This window comes from Schistocerca piceifrons, unplaced genomic scaffold, assembly GCF_021461385.2.
Source record: "Schistocerca piceifrons isolate TAMUIC-IGC-003096 unplaced genomic scaffold, iqSchPice1.1 HiC_scaffold_616, whole genome shotgun sequence".
NCBI classification, from domain to species: Eukaryota; Metazoa; Arthropoda; class Insecta; order Orthoptera; family Acrididae; genus Schistocerca; species Schistocerca piceifrons.
The window spans coordinates 73,714-89,074 of NW_025728857.1; the positions used below are offsets into that span (position 1 = coordinate 73,714).

Consider the following 15,361-nt stretch of genomic DNA (forward strand, 5'->3'; position numbering starts at 1 on the left):
ACTTTTGCCACGCGTCTTTAAATTAATCTTTCTTTCGCCCTCTTACTCGCTGCAGGCCACCCTATAGTGTGTGCGTCGATTCCCCTTGAGTCTCGACTTGTCTCGACTTTGCTCAGCTGACGCGAGAGCTGACGCTCTCCAATCGGCCTATATCAAGAGGACAAGCACGCGAAACGACTGAGAGAGGTATGGCGAGGCGGCCACCACATTACTTATGCCTCAAGTAAATACCTGCTGCCTGTTATCATGTATTGTCTGATGTCACATGTTCTGTCAGACAAATTCAGTTTTATTACTGGTACATTCCTTTTTTTTTTTTTTTTTTTTTCTTTGTTGAAAATTTTACAACACGCTCCTTCATTTCACTGTGGCCGCACGGCGCGACTTGGCATACCGAAAGGCATAACGTGGCGCCAGTGCCCTTGACCGAATAGCGCTGCAGCTCCGAAACCGAAGAGGAAAGAGAAATACGAACTGAAACTGTCGGCAGTGCCCAGTGTTCGCAGGCGGTCACCCGCCCAAGCACTGACAACGCCCAGCTTCGCGCAGTAGCGGTGATCGGACGAGAAACTGTGTGTTCACCGTGCTGTGACCAGTGAAGTGTTTTAGCGCGTCCCGACAAGTCGCGTTCTGGTCCCCTATCAGCTCCCACACAATGTGACGATTTCTTTGTTACCATACTTCCCCGCCGAAATCGGCGTTGCCTTTTTGGAAGAGTGAAATCGTAGTGGCCCGTGGGGGGATCGAACCCACGACCTTCCCGTTGTTAGCACGACGCTCTAACCGACTGAGCTAACGGGCCTCGGTGCAGACAGTCTTTCATCGCTTCGCGGTAATTGCTCTGCGTATTGCCATGTAACATTTCTATGGTAGCAGTCCAACAGTGGACCAGCGTCTCTTCTCCCTTTATTCCGCTGCTCGTAGTAATTTCATTGCGTGCCCGTTTCTCTCGACTGTTTTCAGCTGACGTTTATGAACCAGTAGCTATAATGCGAGGAGGACGTGAAACAGCCTTTCGCAGGGTCAAAACTTGTCGTGACTTTTGCCGAAAAATTCCGTTCCGGTACCGGGAATCGAACCCGGGCCTCCTGGGTGAAAGCCAGGTATCCTAGCCACTAGACCACACCGGACGCGCACATTTTCTTCGGGGTTTACACCCGGTCCACTCGCTTTCCGTGTCGCACGTTCCCTGTTTGCGAGCATCTTTTCGCGCGCCCATGGCGAGGCGCGCATGGCAAAAGTCACAATCCATTGCTTTATGCCTCGTTGTTACAGGGGTAGGAGGAAAAGCAAAGCTGTAAGTAGTAATATTTATTTACTTATTTCGCAAGTAAATACCTGCTGCCTGTCATCATACAGCAGGTCATACATTGTGGGACTTTACACGTTATATCGTACGAAATTCAGTTTTATTACTAGTACTTTTTTCCTTGAAAATTTTACATAAGAACTGCAAGTAGTAATAACGGGAAGTAAACATTATCACGCTGAGTCGTTGAAGCCTTGAGGATAACAAAGTACAAAGTGTTCCGCTCCTTCGCAAACCCCAGAGCCGTCGATTTAGCTGTGGACGAAAGTAAATTAAATGCCCCGGGTGAGGATCGAACTCACGACCTTAAGATTATGAGACTTACGCGCTGCCTACTGCGCTACCGAGGCAGGCGATCGCCACGCCTTCTGGAATCTCGGTAAGTACCAAATACCGGTGGTAGAGAGTCTGCACTTCGTGGCTCATTTTTTTTTTCTGTTGCTACACGTGCATTCCCGGCGCGACAGGCAACTTGCGATGCTAGGCCGACGCCAGTATGTACAATAGCGCACAACAGTCCAAACGAGCAGTCGTGCGCGCTGCATGTTCGGTTATTCCCACACGGATATCCCGCGGTTCATTCTCATGGCTCACGCAGTTCGAGTGCGAAAGACACGCAGCACCACTATCGGAGAAAAAACAAAATGATGCATCGGCCGGGAATCGAACCCGGGCCGCCCGCGTGGCAGGCGAGCATTCTACCACTGAACCACCGATGCTCAGCTAGTTCACAGCTTCCTGGTGCTTTCCGCGGCAGACGTCTGAGGGGAAAGTGGGACTGCCGTCCAGCGCCGTCGCATCCTCTCGAGAGAATGCTACACACGCTGAATCCTGAACTGCACTGCACTGCTTAAAAATGACGCCCGAACGCGATCGCCTAAGTACTCTTGCGGCGCACGTGCGCGACGACTCTTGCCAAAGGACGCGAAATGTGCGTAGAGACGCTGTCTGGATGCGCTCGCCTACCCCGTAATGCGCCTACAGCTACGACCACCTTGAGCCGCCGCCGACAGGCGGGAAGCAGACACAGCGCGGCGTGCGCGGACGGAAACCGTGCGGTGGTGGTGTAATGGTCAGCATAGTTGCCTTCCAAGCAGTTGATCCGGGTTCGATTCCCGGCCACCGCAGCCGGCTTTTACTTTTGCGTATGAGTACTTTTGCCACGCGTCTTTAAATTAATCTTTCTTTCGCCCTCTTACTCGCTGCAGGCCACCCTATAGTGTGTGCGTCGATTCCCCTTGAGTCTCGACTTGTCTCGACTTTGCTCAGCTGACGCGAGAGCTGACGCTCTCCAATCGGCCTATATCAAGAGGACAAGCACGCGAAACGACTGAGAGAGGTATGGCGAGGCGGCCACCACATTACTTATGCCTCAAGTAAATACCTGCTGCCTGTTATCATGTATTGTCTGATGTCACATGTTCTGTCAGACAAATTCAGTTTTATTACTGGTACATTCCTTTTTTTTTTTTTTTTTTTTTTCTTTGTTGAAAATTTTACAACACGCTCCTTCATTTCACTGTGGCCGCACGGCGCGACTTGGCATACCGAAAGGCATAACGTGGCGCCAGTGCCCTTGACCGAATAGCGCTGCAGCTCCGAAACCGAAGAGGAAAGAGAAATACGAACTGAAACTGTCGGCAGTGCCCAGTGTTCGCAGGCGGTCACCCGCCCAAGCACTGACAACGCCCAGCTTCGCGCAGTAGCGGTGATCGGACGAGAAACTGTGTGTTCACCGTGCTGTGACCAGTGAAGTGTTTTAGCGCGTCCCGACAAGTCGCGTTCTGGTCCCCTATCAGCTCCCACACAATGTGACGATTTCTTTGTTACCATACTTCCCCGCCGAAATCGGCGTTGCCTTTTTGGAAGAGTGAAATCGTAGTGGCCCGTGGGGGGATCGAACCCACGACCTTCCCGTTGTTAGCACGACGCTCTAACCGACTGAGCTAACGGGCCTCGGTGCAGACAGTCTTTCATCGCTTCGCGGTAATTGCTCTGCGTATTGCCATGTAACATTTCTATGGTAGCAGTCCAACAGTGGACCAGCGTCTCTTCTCCCTTTATTCCGCTGCTCGTAGTAATTTCATTGCGTGCCCGTTTCTCTCGACTGTTTTCAGCTGACGTTTATGAACCAGTAGCTATAATGCGAGGAGGACGTGAAACAGCCTTTCGCAGGGTCAAAACTTGTCGTGACTTTTGCCGAAAAATTCCGTTCCGGTACCGGGAATCGAACCCGGGCCTCCTGGGTGAAAGCCAGGTATCCTAGCCACTAGACCACACCGGACGCGCACATTTTCTTCGGGGTTTACACCCGGTCCACTCGCTTTCCGTGTCGCACGTTCCCTGTTTGCGAGCATCTTTTCGCGCGCCCATGGCGAGGCGCGCATGGCAAAAGTCACAATCCATTGCTTTATGCCTCGTTGTTACAGGGGTAGGAGGAAAAGCAAAGCTGTAAGTAGTAATATTTATTTACTTATTTCGCAAGTAAATACCTGCTGCCTGTCATCATACAGCAGGTCATACATTGTGGGACTTTACACGTTATATCGTACGAAATTCAGTTTTATTACTAGTACTTTTTTCCTTGAAAATTTTACATAAGAACTGCAAGTAGTAATAACGGGAAGTAAACATTATCACGCTGAGTCGTTGAAGCCTTGAGGATAACAAAGTACAAAGTGTTCCGCTCCTTCGCAAACCCCAGAGCCGTCGATTTAGCTGTGGACGAAAGTAAATTAAATGCCCCGGGTGAGGATCGAACTCACGACCTTAAGATTATGAGACTTACGCGCTGCCTACTGCGCTACCGAGGCAGGCGATCGCCACGCCTTCTGGAATCTCGGTAAGTACCAAATACCGGTGGTAGAGAGTCTGCACTTCGTGGCTCATTTTTTTTTTCTGTTGCTACACGTGCATTCCCGGCGCGACAGGCAACTTGCGATGCTAGGCCGACGCCAGTATGTACAATAGCGCACAACAGTCCAAACGAGCAGTCGTGCGCGCTGCATGTTCGGTTATTCCCACACGGATATCCCGCGGTTCATTCTCATGGCTCACGCAGTTCGAGTGCGAAAGACACGCAGCACCACTATCGGAGAAAAAACAAAATGATGCATCGGCCGGGAATCGAACCCGGGCCGCCCGCGTGGCAGGCGAGCATTCTACCACTGAACCACCGATGCTCAGCTAGTTCACAGCTTCCTGGTGCTTTCCGCGGCAGACGTCTGAGGGGAAAGTGGGACTGCCGTCCAGCGCCGTCGCATCCTCTCGAGAGAATGCTACACACGCTGAATCCTGAACTGCACTGCACTGCTTAAAAATGACGCCCGAACGCGATCGCCTAAGTACTCTTGCGGCGCACGTGCGCGACGACTCTTGCCAAAGGACGCGAAATGTGCGTAGAGACGCTGTCTGGATGCGCTCGCCTACCCCGTAATGCGCCTACAGCTACGACCACCTTGAGCCGCCGCCGACAGGCGGGAAGCAGACACAGCGCGGCGTGCGCGGACGGAAACCGTGCGGTGGTGGTGTAATGGTCAGCATAGTTGCCTTCCAAGCAGTTGATCCGGGTTCGATTCCCGGCCACCGCAGCCGGCTTTTACTTTTGCGTATGAGTACTTTTGCCACGCGTCTTTAAATTAATCTTTCTTTCGCCCTCTTACTCGCTGCAGGCCACCCTATAGTGTGTGCGTCGATTCCCCTTGAGTCTCGACTTGTCTCGACTTTGCTCAGCTGACGCGAGAGCTGACGCTCTCCAATCGGCCTATATCAAGAGGACAAGCACGCGAAACGACTGAGAGAGGTATGGCGAGGCGGCCACCACATTACTTATGCCTCAAGTAAATACCTGCTGCCTGTTATCATGTATTGTCTGATGTCACATGTTCTGTCAGACAAATTCAGTTTTATTACTGGTACATTCCTTTTTTTTTTTTTTTTTTTTTCTTTGTTGAAAATTTTACAACACGCTCCTTCATTTCACTGTGGCCGCACGGCGCGACTTGGCATACCGAAAGGCATAACGTGGCGCCAGTGCCCTTGACCGAATAGCGCTGCAGCTCCGAAACCGAAGAGGAAAGAGAAATACGAACTGAAACTGTCGGCAGTGCCCAGTGTTCGCAGGCGGTCACCCGCCCAAGCACTGACAACGCCCAGCTTCGCGCAGTAGCGGTGATCGGACGAGAAACTGTGTGTTCACCGTGCTGTGACCAGTGAAGTGTTTTAGCGCGTCCCGACAAGTCGCGTTCTGGTCCCCTATCAGCTCCCACACAATGTGACGATTTCTTTGTTACCATACTTCCCCGCCGAAATCGGCGTTGCCTTTTTGGAAGAGTGAAATCGTAGTGGCCCGTGGGGGGATCTGAACCCACGACCTTCCCGTTGTTAGCACGACGCTCTAACCGACTGAGCTAACGGGCCTCGGTGCAGACAGTCTTTCATCGCTTCGCGGTAATTGCTCTGCGTATTGCCATGTAACATTTCTATGGTAGCAGTCCAACAGTGGACCAGCGTCTCTTCTCCCTTTATTCCGCTGCTCGTAGTAATTTCATTGCGTGCCCGTTTCTCTCGACTGTTTTCAGCTGACGTTTATGAACCAGTAGCTATAATGCGAGGAGGACGTGAAACAGCCTTTCGCAGGGTCAAAACTTGTCGTGACTTTTGCCGAAAAATTCCGTTCCGGTACCGGGAATCGAACCCGGGCCTCCTGGGTGAAAGCCAGGTATCCTAGCCACTAGACCACACCGGACGCGCACATTTTCTTCGGGGTTTACACCCGGTCCACTCGCTTTCCGTGTCGCACGTTCCCTGTTTGCGAGCATCTTTTCGCGCGCCCATGGCGAGGCGCGCATGGCAAAAGTCACAATCCATTGCTTTATGCCTCGTTGTTACAGGGGTAGGAGGAAAAGCAAAGCTGTAAGTAGTAATATTTATTTACTTATTTCGCAAGTAAATACCTGCTGCCTGTCATCATACAGCAGGTCATACATTGTGGGACTTTACACGTTATATCGTACGAAATTCAGTTTTATTACTAGTACTTTTTTCCTTGAAAATTTTACATAAGAACTGCAAGTAGTAATAACGGGAAGTAAACATTATCACGCTGAGTCGTTGAAGCCTTGAGGATAACAAAGTACAAAGTGTTCCGCTCCTTCGCAAACCCCAGAGCCGTCGATTTAGCTGTGGACGAAAGTAAATTAAATGCCCCGGGTGAGGATCGAACTCACGACCTTAAGATTATGAGACTTACGCGCTGCCTACTGCGCTACCGAGGCAGGCGATCGCCACGCCTTCTGGAATCTCGGTAAGTACCAAATACCGGTGGTAGAGAGTCTGCACTTCGTGGCTCATTTTTTTTTTCTGTTGCTACACGTGCATTCCCGGCGCGACAGGCAACTTGCGATGCTAGGCCGACGCCAGTATGTACAATAGCGCACAACAGTCCAAACGAGCAGTCGTGCGCGCTGCATGTTCGGTTATTCCCACACGGATATCCCGCGGTTCATTCTCATGGCTCACGCAGTTCGAGTGCGAAAGACACGCAGCACCACTATCGGAGAAAAAACAAAATGATGCATCGGCCGGGAATCGAACCCGGGCCGCCCGCGTGGCAGGCGAGCATTCTACCACTGAACCACCGATGCTCAGCTAGTTCACAGCTTCCTGGTGCTTTCCGCGGCAGACGTCTGAGGGGAAAGTGGGACTGCCGTCCAGCGCCGTCGCATCCTCTCGAGAGAATGCTACACACGCTGAATCCTGAACTGCACTGCACTGCTTAAAAATGACGCCCGAACGCGATCGCCTAAGTACTCTTGCGGCGCACGTGCGCGACGACTCTTGCCAAAGGACGCGAAATGTGCGTAGAGACGCTGTCTGGATGCGCTCGCCTACCCCGTAATGCGCCTACAGCTACGACCACCTTGAGCCGCCGCCGACAGGCGGGAAGCAGACACAGCGCGGCGTGCGCGGACGGAAACCGTGCGGTGGTGGTGTAATGGTCAGCATAGTTGCCTTCCAAGCAGTTGATCCGGGTTCGATTCCCGGCCACCGCAGCCGGCTTTTACTTTTGCGTATGAGTACTTTTGCCACGCGTCTTTAAATTAATCTTTCTTTCGCCCTCTTACTCGCTGCAGGCCACCCTATAGTGTGTGCGTCGATTCCCCTTGAGTCTCGACTTGTCTCGACTTTGCTCAGCTGACGCGAGAGCTGACGCTCTCCAATCGGCCTATATCAAGAGGACAAGCACGCGAAACGACTGAGAGAGGTATGGCGAGGCGGCCACCACATTACTTATGCCTCAAGTAAATACCTGCTGCCTGTTATCATGTATTGTCTGATGTCACATGTTCTGTCAGACAAATTCAGTTTTATTACTGGTACATTCCTTTTTTTTTTTTTTTTTTTTTTCTTTGTTGAAAATTTTACAACACGCTCCTTCATTTCACTGTGGCCGCACGGCGCGACTTGGCATACCGAAAGGCATAACGTGGCGCCAGTGCCCTTGACCGAATAGCGCTGCAGCTCCGAAACCGAAGAGGAAAGAGAAATACGAACTGAAACTGTCGGCAGTGCCCAGTGTTCGCAGGCGGTCACCCGCCCAAGCACTGACAACGCCCAGCTTCGCGCAGTAGCGGTGATCGGACGAGAAACTGTGTGTTCACCGTGCTGTGACCAGTGAAGTGTTTTAGCGCGTCCCGACAAGTCGCGTTCTGGTCCCCTATCAGCTCCCACACAATGTGACGATTTCTTTGTTACCATACTTCCCCGCCGAAATCGGCGTTGCCTTTTTGGAAGAGTGAAATCGTAGTGGCCCGTGGGGGGATCGAACCCACGACCTTCCCGTTGTTAGCACGACGCTCTAACCGACTGAGCTAACGGGCCTCGGTGCAGACAGTCTTTCATCGCTTCGCGGTAATTGCTCTGCGTATTGCCATGTAACATTTCTATGGTAGCAGTCCAACAGTGGACCAGCGTCTCTTCTCCCTTTATTCCGCTGCTCGTAGTAATTTCATTGCGTGCCCGTTTCTCTCGACTGTTTTCAGCTGACGTTTATGAACCAGTAGCTATAATGCGAGGAGGACGTGAAACAGCCTTTCGCAGGGTCAAAACTTGTCGTGACTTTTGCCGAAAAATTCCGTTCCGGTACCGGGAATCGAACCCGGGCCTCCTGGGTGAAAGCCAGGTATCCTAGCCACTAGACCACACCGGACGCGCACATTTTCTTCGGGGTTTACACCCGGTCCACTCGCTTTCCGTGTCGCACGTTCCCTGTTTGCGAGCATCTTTTCGCGCGCCCATGGCGAGGCGCGCATGGCAAAAGTCACAATCCATTGCTTTATGCCTCGTTGTTACAGGGGTAGGAGGAAAAGCAAAGCTGTAAGTAGTAATATTTATTTACTTATTTCGCAAGTAAATACCTGCTGCCTGTCATCATACAGCAGGTCATACATTGTGGGACTTTACACGTTATATCGTACGAAATTCAGTTTTATTACTAGTACTTTTTTCCTTGAAAATTTTACATAAGAACTGCAAGTAGTAATAACGGGAAGTAAACATTATCACGCTGAGTCGTTGAAGCCTTGAGGATAACAAAGTACAAAGTGTTCCGCTCCTTCGCAAACCCCAGAGCCGTCGATTTAGCTGTGGACGAAAGTAAATTAAATGCCCCGGGTGAGGATCGAACTCACGACCTTAAGATTATGAGACTTACGCGCTGCCTACTGCGCTACCGAGGCAGGCGATCGCCACGCCTTCTGGAATCTCGGTAAGTACCAAATACCGGTGGTAGAGAGTCTGCACTTCGTGGCTCATTTTTTTTTTCTGTTGCTACACGTGCATTCCCGGCGCGACAGGCAACTTGCGATGCTAGGCCGACGCCAGTATGTACAATAGCGCACAACAGTCCAAACGAGCAGTCGTGCGCGCTGCATGTTCGGTTATTCCCACACGGATATCCCGCGGTTCATTCTCATGGCTCACGCAGTTCGAGTGCGAAAGACACGCAGCACCACTATCGGAGAAAAAACAAAATGATGCATCGGCCGGGAATCGAACCCGGGCCGCCCGCGTGGCAGGCGAGCATTCTACCACTGAACCACCGATGCTCAGCTAGTTCACAGCTTCCTGGTGCTTTCCGCGGCAGACGTCTGAGGGGAAAGTGGGACTGCCGTCCAGCGCCGTCGCATCCTCTCGAGAGAATGCTACACACGCTGAATCCTGAACTGCACTGCACTGCTTAAAAATGACGCCCGAACGCGATCGCCTAAGTACTCTTGCGGCGCACGTGCGCGACGACTCTTGCCAAAGGACGCGAAATGTGCGTAGAGACGCTGTCTGGATGCGCTCGCCTACCCCGTAATGCGCCTACAGCTACGACCACCTTGAGCCGCCGCCGACAGGCGGGAAGCAGACACAGCGCGGCGTGCGCGGACGGAAACCGTGCGGTGGTGGTGTAATGGTCAGCATAGTTGCCTTCCAAGCAGTTGATCCGGGTTCGATTCCCGGCCACCGCAGCCGGCTTTTACTTTTGCGTATGAGTACTTTTGCCACGCGTCTTTAAATTAATCTTTCTTTCGCCCTCTTACTCGCTGCAGGCCACCCTATAGTGTGTGCGTCGATTCCCTTGAGTCTCGACTTGTCTCGACTTTGCTCAGCTGACGCGAGAGCTGACGCTCTCCAATCGGCCTATATCAAGAGGACAAGCACGCGAAACGACTGAGAGAGGTATGGCGAGGCGGCCACCACATTACTTATGCCTCAAGTAAATACCTGCTGCCTGTTATCATGTATTGTCTGATGTCACATGTTCTGTCAGACAAATTCAGTTTTATTACTGGTACATTCCTTTTTTTTTTTTTTTTTTTTTTTCTTTGTTGAAAATTTTACAACACGCTCCTTCATTTCACTGTGGCCGCACGGCGCGACTTGGCATACCGAAAGGCATAACGTGGCGCCAGTGCCCTTGACCGAATAGCGCTGCAGCTCCGAAACCGAAGAGGAAAGAGAAATACGAACTGAAACTGTCGGCAGTGCCCAGTGTTCGCAGGCGGTCACCCGCCCAAGCACTGACAACGCCCAGCTTCGCGCAGTAGCGGTGATCGGACGAGAAACTGTGTGTTCACCGTGCTGTGACCAGTGAAGTGTTTTAGCGCGTCCCGACAAGTCGCGTTCTGGTCCCCTATCAGCTCCCACACAATGTGACGATTTCTTTGTTACCATACTTCCCCGCCGAAATCGGCGTTGCCTTTTTGGAAGAGTGAAATCGTAGTGGCCCGTGGGGGGATCGAACCCACGACCTTCCCGTTGTTAGCACGACGCTCTAACCGACTGAGCTAACGGGCCTCGGTGCAGACAGTCTTTCATCGCTTCGCGGTAATTGCTCTGCGTATTGCCATGTAACATTTCTATGGTAGCAGTCCAACAGTGGACCAGCGTCTCTTCTCCCTTTATTCCGCTGCTCGTAGTAATTTCATTGCGTGCCCGTTTCTCTCGACTGTTTTCAGCTGACGTTATGAACCAGTAGCTATAATGCGAGGAGGACGTGAAACAGCCTTTCGCAGGGTCAAAACTTGTCGTGACTTTTGCCGAAAAATTCCGTTCCGGTACCGGGAATCGAACCCGGGCCTCCTGGGTGAAAGCCAGGTATCCTAGCCACTAGACCACACCGGACGCGCACATTTTCTTCGGGGTTTACACCCGGTCCACTCGCTTTCCGTGTCGCACGTTCCCTGTTTGCGAGCATCTTTTCGCGCGCCCATGGCGAGGCGCGCATGGCAAAAGTCACAATCCATTGCTTTATGCCTCGTTGTTACAGGGGTAGGAGGAAAAGCAAAGCTGTAAGTAGTAATATTTATTTACTTATTTCGCAAGTAAATACCTGCTGCCTGTCATCATACAGCAGGTCATACATTGTGGGACTTTACACGTTATATCGTACGAAATTCAGTTTTATTACTAGTACTTTTTTCCTTGAAAATTTTACATAAGAACTGCAAGTAGTAATAACGGGAAGTAAACATTATCACGCTGAGTCGTTGAAGCCTTGAGGATAACAAAGTACAAAGTGTTCCGCTCCTTCGCAAACCCCAGAGCCGTCGATTTAGCTGTGGACGAAAGTAAATTAAATGCCCCGGGTGAGGATCGAACTCACGACCTTAAGATTATGAGACTTACGCGCTGCCTACTGCGCTACCGAGGCAGGCGATCGCCACGCCTTCTGGAATCTCGGTAAGTACCAAATACCGGTGGTAGAGAGTCTGCACTTCGTGGCTCATTTTTTTTTTCTGTTGCTACACGTGCATTCCCGGCGCGACAGGCAACTTGCGATGCTAGGCCGACGCCAGTATGTACAATAGCGCACAACAGTCCAAACGAGCAGTCGTGCGCGCTGCATGTTCGGTTATTCCCACACGGATATCCCGCGGTTCATTCTCATGGCTCACGCAGTTCGAGTGCGAAAGACACGCAGCACCACTATCGGAGAAAAAAACAAAATGATGCATCGGCCGGGAATCGAACCCGGGCCGCCCGCGTGGCAGGCGAGCATTCTACCACTGAACCACCGATGCTCAGCTAGTTCACAGCTTCCTGGTGCTTTCCGCGGCAGACGTCTGAGGGGAAAGTGGGACTGCCGTCCAGCGCCGTCGCATCCTCTCGAGAGAATGCTACACACGCTGAATCCTGAACTGCACTGCACTGCTTAAAAATGACGCCCGAACGCGATCGCCTAAGTACTCTTGCGGCGCACGTGCGCGACGACTCTTGCCAAAGGACGCGAAATGTGCGTAGAGACGCTGTCTGATGCGCTCGCCTACCCCGTAATGCGCCTACAGCTACGACCACCTTGAGCCGCCGCCGACAGGCGGGAAGCAGACACAGCGCGGCGTGCGCGGACGGAAACCGTGCGGTGGTGGTGTAATGGTCAGCATAGTTGCCTTCCAAGCAGTTGATCCGGGTTCGATTCCCGGCCACCGCAGCCGGCTTTTACTTTTGCGTATGAGTACTTTTGCCACGCGTCTTTAAATTAATCTTTCTTTCGCCCTCTTACTCGCTGCAGGCCACCCTATAGTGTGTGCGTCGATTCCCCTTGAGTCTCGACTTGTCTCGACTTTGCTCAGCTGACGCGAGAGCTGACGCTCTCCAATCGGCCTATATCAAGAGGACAAGCACGCGAAACGACTGAGAGAGGTATGGCGAGGCGGCCACCACATTACTTATGCCTCAAGTAAATACCTGCTGCCTGTTATCATGTATTGTCTGATGTCACATGTTCTGTCAGACAAATTCAGTTTTATTACTGGTACATTCCTTTTTTTTTTTTTTTTTTTTTTCTTTGTTGAAAATTTTACAACACGCTCCTTCATTTCACTGTGGCCGCACGGCGCGACTTGGCATACCGAAAGGCATAACGTGGCGCCAGTGCCCTTGACCGAATAGCGCTGCAGCTCCGAAACCGAAGAGGAAAGAGAAATACGAACTGAAACTGTCGGCAGTGCCAGTGTTCGCAGGCGGTCACCCGCCCAAGCACTGACAACGCCAGCTTCGCGCAGTAGCGGTGATCGGACGAGAAACTGTGTGTTCACCGTGCTGTGACCAGTGAAGTGTTTTAGCGCGTCCCCGACAAGTCGCGTTCTGGTCCCCTATCAGCTCCCACACAATGTGACGATTTCTTTGTTACCATACTTCCCCGCCGAAATCGGCGTTGCCTTTTTGGAAGAGTGAAATCGTAGTGGCCCGTGGGGGGATCGAACCCACGACCTTCCCGTTGTTAGCACGACGCTCTAACCGACTGAGCTAACGGGCCTCGGTGCAGACAGTCTTTCATCGCTTCGCGGTAATTGCTCTGCGTATTGCCATGTAACATTTCTATGGTAGCAGTCCAACAGTGGACCAGCGTCTCTTCTCCCTTTATTCCGCTGCTCGTAGTAATTTCATTGCGTGCCCGTTTCTCTCGACTGTTTTCAGCTGACGTTTATGAACCAGTAGCTATAATGCGAGGAGGACGTGAAACAGCCTTTCGCAGGGTCAAAACTTGTCGTGACTTTTGCCGAAAAATTCCGTTCCGGTACCGGGAATCGAACCCGGGCCTCCTGGGTGAAAGCCAGGTATCCTAGCCACTAGACCACACCGGACGCGCACATTTTCTTCGGGGTTTACACCCGGTCCACTCGCTTTCCGTGTCGCACGTTCCCTGTTTGCGAGCATCTTTTCGCGCGCCCATGGCGAGGCGCGCATGGCAAAAGTCACAATCCATTGCTTTATGCCTCGTTGTTACAGGGGTAGGAGGAAAAGCAAAGCTGTAAGTAGTAATATTTATTTACTTATTTCGCAAGTAAATACCTGCTGCCTGTCATCATACAGCAGGTCATACATTGTGGGACTTTACACGTTATATCGTACGAAATTCAGTTTTATTACTAGTACTTTTTTCCTTGAAAATTTTACATAAGAACTGCAAGTAGTAATAACGGGAAGTAAACATTATCACGCTGAGTCGTTGAAGCCTTGAGGATAACAAAGTACAAAGTGTTCCGCTCCTTCGCAAACCCCAGAGCCGTCGATTTAGCTGTGGACGAAAGTAAATTAAATGCCCGGGTGAGGATCGAACTCACGACCTTAAGATTATGAGACTTACGCGCTGCCTACTGCGCTACCGAGGCAGGCGATCGCCACGCCTTCTGGAATCTCGGTAAGTACCAAATACCGGTGGTAGAGAGTCTGCACTTCGTGGCTCATTTTTTTTTTCTGTTGCTACACGTGCATTCCCGGCGCGACAGGCAACTTGCGATGCTAGGCCGACGCCAGTATGTACAATAGCGCACAACAGTCCAAACGAGCAGTCGTGCGCGCTGCATGTTCGGTTATTCCCACACGGATATCCCGCGGTTCATTCTCATGGCTCACGCAGTTCGAGTGCGAAAGACACGCAGCACCACTATCGGAGAAAAACAAAATGATGCATCGGCCGGGAATCGAACCCGGGCCGCCCGCGTGGCAGGCGAGCATTCTACCACTGAACCACCGATGCTCAGCTAGTTCACAGCTTCCTGGTGCTTTCCGCGGCAGACGTCTGAGGGGGAAAGTGGGACTGCCGTCCAGCGCCGTCGCATCCTCTCGAGAGAATGCTACACACGCTGAATCCTGAACTGCACTGCACTGCTTAAAAATGACGCCCGAACGCGATCGCCTAAGTACTCTTGCGGCGCACGTGCGCGACGACTCTTGCCAAAGGACGCGAAATGTGCGTAGAGACGCTGTCTGGATGCGCTCGCCTACCCCGTAATGCGCCTACAGCTACGACCACCTTGAGCCGCCGCCGACAGGCGGGAAGCAGACACAGCGCGGCGTGCGCGGACGGAAACCGTGCGGTGGTGGTGTAATGGTCAGCATAGTTGCCTTCCAAGCAGTTGATCCGGGTTCGATTCCCGGCCACCGCAGCCGGCTTTTACTTTTGCGTATGAGTACTTTTGCCACGCGTCTTTAAATTAATCTTTCTTTCGCCCTCTTACTCGCTGCAGGCCACCCTATAGTGTGTGCGTCGATTCCCCTTGAGTCTCGACTTGTCTCGACTTTGCTCAGCTGACGCGAGAGCTGACGCTCTCCAATCGGCCTATATCAAGAGGACAAGCACGCGAAACGACTGAGAGAGGTATGGCGAGGCGGCCACCACATTACTTATGCCTCAAGTAAATACCTGCTGCCTGTTATCATGTATTGTCTGATGTCACATGTTCTGTCAGACAAATTCAGTTTTATTACTGGTACATTCCTTTTTTTTTTTTTTTTTTTTTTTCTTTGTTGAAAATTTTACAACACGCTCCTTCATTTCACTGTGGCCGCACGGCGCGACTTGGCATACCGAAGGCATAACGTGGCGCCAGTGCCCTTGACCGAATAGCGCTGCAGCTCCGAAACCGAAGAGGAAAGAGAAATACGAACTGAAACTGTCGGCAGTGCCCAGTGTTCGCAGGCGGTCACCCGCCCAAGCACTGACAACGCCCAGCTTCGCGCAGTAGCGGTGATCGGACGAGAAACTGTGTGTTCACCGTG

At 51.8% G+C, this 15,361-nt stretch overlaps 30 non-coding genes across 30 annotated transcripts; 6 read left to right on the top strand and 24 right to left on the bottom strand.

Moving 5' to 3' along the window:
• Positions 1-728: 728 nt before the first annotated feature.
• On the bottom strand, positions 729-802 carry Trnav-aac. Its single transcript has one exon. It is a non-coding gene; the product is annotated as a tRNA-Val (tRNA).
• A 256-nt stretch (positions 803-1,058) lies between these two features.
• On the bottom strand, positions 1,059-1,130 carry Trnae-uuc. Its single transcript has one exon. It is a non-coding gene; the product is annotated as a tRNA-Glu (tRNA).
• A 456-nt stretch (positions 1,131-1,586) lies between these two features.
• On the bottom strand, positions 1,587-1,659 carry Trnam-cau. Its single transcript has one exon. It is a non-coding gene; the product is annotated as a tRNA-Met (tRNA).
• Positions 1,660-1,957: 298 nt separating this feature from the next.
• Positions 1,958-2,028, bottom strand: Trnag-gcc. Its single transcript has one exon. It is a non-coding gene; the product is annotated as a tRNA-Gly (tRNA).
• A 336-nt stretch (positions 2,029-2,364) lies between these two features.
• Positions 2,365-2,436, top strand: Trnag-ucc. Its single transcript has one exon. It is a non-coding gene; the product is annotated as a tRNA-Gly (tRNA).
• A 755-nt stretch (positions 2,437-3,191) lies between these two features.
• Positions 3,192-3,265, bottom strand: Trnav-aac. Its single transcript has one exon. It is a non-coding gene; the product is annotated as a tRNA-Val (tRNA).
• Positions 3,266-3,521: 256 nt separating this feature from the next.
• Trnae-uuc lies at positions 3,522-3,593 on the bottom strand. Its single transcript has one exon. It is a non-coding gene; the product is annotated as a tRNA-Glu (tRNA).
• Positions 3,594-4,049: 456 nt separating this feature from the next.
• Trnam-cau lies at positions 4,050-4,122 on the bottom strand. Its single transcript has one exon. It is a non-coding gene; the product is annotated as a tRNA-Met (tRNA).
• Positions 4,123-4,420: 298 nt separating this feature from the next.
• Positions 4,421-4,491, bottom strand: Trnag-gcc. The gene has a single exon. It is a non-coding gene; the product is annotated as a tRNA-Gly (tRNA).
• A 336-nt stretch (positions 4,492-4,827) lies between these two features.
• Positions 4,828-4,899, top strand: Trnag-ucc. Its single transcript has one exon. It is a non-coding gene; the product is annotated as a tRNA-Gly (tRNA).
• A 754-nt stretch (positions 4,900-5,653) lies between these two features.
• Positions 5,654-5,728, bottom strand: Trnav-aac. The gene has a single exon. It is a non-coding gene; the product is annotated as a tRNA-Val (tRNA).
• A 256-nt stretch (positions 5,729-5,984) lies between these two features.
• Positions 5,985-6,056, bottom strand: Trnae-uuc. Its single transcript has one exon. It is a non-coding gene; the product is annotated as a tRNA-Glu (tRNA).
• Positions 6,057-6,512: 456 nt separating this feature from the next.
• Positions 6,513-6,585, bottom strand: Trnam-cau. Its single transcript has one exon. It is a non-coding gene; the product is annotated as a tRNA-Met (tRNA).
• Positions 6,586-6,883: 298 nt separating this feature from the next.
• Positions 6,884-6,954, bottom strand: Trnag-gcc. The gene has a single exon. It is a non-coding gene; the product is annotated as a tRNA-Gly (tRNA).
• A 336-nt stretch (positions 6,955-7,290) lies between these two features.
• Positions 7,291-7,362, top strand: Trnag-ucc. Its single transcript has one exon. It is a non-coding gene; the product is annotated as a tRNA-Gly (tRNA).
• Positions 7,363-8,117: 755 nt separating this feature from the next.
• On the bottom strand, positions 8,118-8,191 carry Trnav-aac. Its single transcript has one exon. It is a non-coding gene; the product is annotated as a tRNA-Val (tRNA).
• Positions 8,192-8,447: 256 nt separating this feature from the next.
• Trnae-uuc lies at positions 8,448-8,519 on the bottom strand. The gene has a single exon. It is a non-coding gene; the product is annotated as a tRNA-Glu (tRNA).
• Positions 8,520-8,975: 456 nt separating this feature from the next.
• On the bottom strand, positions 8,976-9,048 carry Trnam-cau. The gene has a single exon. It is a non-coding gene; the product is annotated as a tRNA-Met (tRNA).
• A 298-nt stretch (positions 9,049-9,346) lies between these two features.
• Positions 9,347-9,417, bottom strand: Trnag-gcc. Its single transcript has one exon. It is a non-coding gene; the product is annotated as a tRNA-Gly (tRNA).
• A 336-nt stretch (positions 9,418-9,753) lies between these two features.
• On the top strand, positions 9,754-9,825 carry Trnag-ucc. Its single transcript has one exon. It is a non-coding gene; the product is annotated as a tRNA-Gly (tRNA).
• A 755-nt stretch (positions 9,826-10,580) lies between these two features.
• Positions 10,581-10,654, bottom strand: Trnav-aac. The gene has a single exon. It is a non-coding gene; the product is annotated as a tRNA-Val (tRNA).
• Positions 10,655-10,909: 255 nt separating this feature from the next.
• Trnae-uuc lies at positions 10,910-10,981 on the bottom strand. The gene has a single exon. It is a non-coding gene; the product is annotated as a tRNA-Glu (tRNA).
• Positions 10,982-11,437: 456 nt separating this feature from the next.
• Positions 11,438-11,510, bottom strand: Trnam-cau. Its single transcript has one exon. It is a non-coding gene; the product is annotated as a tRNA-Met (tRNA).
• Positions 11,511-11,809: 299 nt separating this feature from the next.
• Trnag-gcc lies at positions 11,810-11,880 on the bottom strand. Its single transcript has one exon. It is a non-coding gene; the product is annotated as a tRNA-Gly (tRNA).
• A 335-nt stretch (positions 11,881-12,215) lies between these two features.
• Positions 12,216-12,287, top strand: Trnag-ucc. The gene has a single exon. It is a non-coding gene; the product is annotated as a tRNA-Gly (tRNA).
• A 754-nt stretch (positions 12,288-13,041) lies between these two features.
• On the bottom strand, positions 13,042-13,115 carry Trnav-aac. The gene has a single exon. It is a non-coding gene; the product is annotated as a tRNA-Val (tRNA).
• Positions 13,116-13,371: 256 nt separating this feature from the next.
• Positions 13,372-13,443, bottom strand: Trnae-uuc. The gene has a single exon. It is a non-coding gene; the product is annotated as a tRNA-Glu (tRNA).
• A 455-nt stretch (positions 13,444-13,898) lies between these two features.
• On the bottom strand, positions 13,899-13,972 carry Trnam-cau. The gene has a single exon. It is a non-coding gene; the product is annotated as a tRNA-Met (tRNA).
• Positions 13,973-14,268: 296 nt separating this feature from the next.
• On the bottom strand, positions 14,269-14,339 carry Trnag-gcc. Its single transcript has one exon. It is a non-coding gene; the product is annotated as a tRNA-Gly (tRNA).
• Positions 14,340-14,676: 337 nt separating this feature from the next.
• On the top strand, positions 14,677-14,748 carry Trnag-ucc. The gene has a single exon. It is a non-coding gene; the product is annotated as a tRNA-Gly (tRNA).
• The last annotated feature ends 613 nt before the right edge of the window (positions 14,749-15,361 follow it).